Raw genomic sequence first — 755 nt, 5'->3', positions numbered from 1 at the left:
AAAAAAAAAAAAAAAAAAAAAAAAAAAATAGTGGATGCTTGAGTAAAAGTAACTGGTCTTAAATCTTGACTCTGCCATCTATCACCTGTGTGAGTTTGCATTACTTGTCTAACTTTTCTTCAGTTTCCTCGTCTGTAGTGTGAGGATAATAATAGTGCTTTCTGGATAGAGCCATTATGATGACTAAATTAAGAAATGTAAAGTGTTTAGAAAAGTGCCTGGAAAATATTCATGATACATGATAAATATTCAGTAAGTTTGCCTGTTATTATTACTACCAATTTATACCTTATCAATAACTTACATTGTCTGTTTTCTTACATCATACACATAAATCCAGAGTATTTTTAAACTTTTTGACCTTTGACGAATAAGAAGTGAAAAATTATATCTCACCCTAATTTCAATTTACATTTCTGTCATTGTAAGGGAGGTTGAGAAACTTTGCAAATGTTTAAGGGCTACTTTTCTTTTTTTATGAGTTGTCAGCTCCTATCATTTACCAATCCTTTCTTTGTATTTTCTTTGTCATGTTAATAATAGCAGTGCTTTGTACAGTAAGAAAATTAGCATTATTTGTTATATGAATTACAAATACTTTTCCCAGTGTGTCCTTGCCTTTAATTTTACTTATGGTGTTTTCTCTGTGCTGGAAATTTCCATCCTTTTGTAGCTATTGTTGAATTTATCAATCATTTCCTTTATGGCCTTTGGGTTTTGTGTCGTATTTATCATTCCCCTTTTATTCTCATACT

This window comes from Galeopterus variegatus, unplaced genomic scaffold, assembly GCF_000696425.1.
Source record: "Galeopterus variegatus unplaced genomic scaffold, G_variegatus-3.0.2 Scaffold9223, whole genome shotgun sequence".
NCBI lineage: Eukaryota > Metazoa > Chordata > Mammalia > Dermoptera > Cynocephalidae > Galeopterus > Galeopterus variegatus.
Note: the sequence above shows the minus strand (reverse complement) of the source record.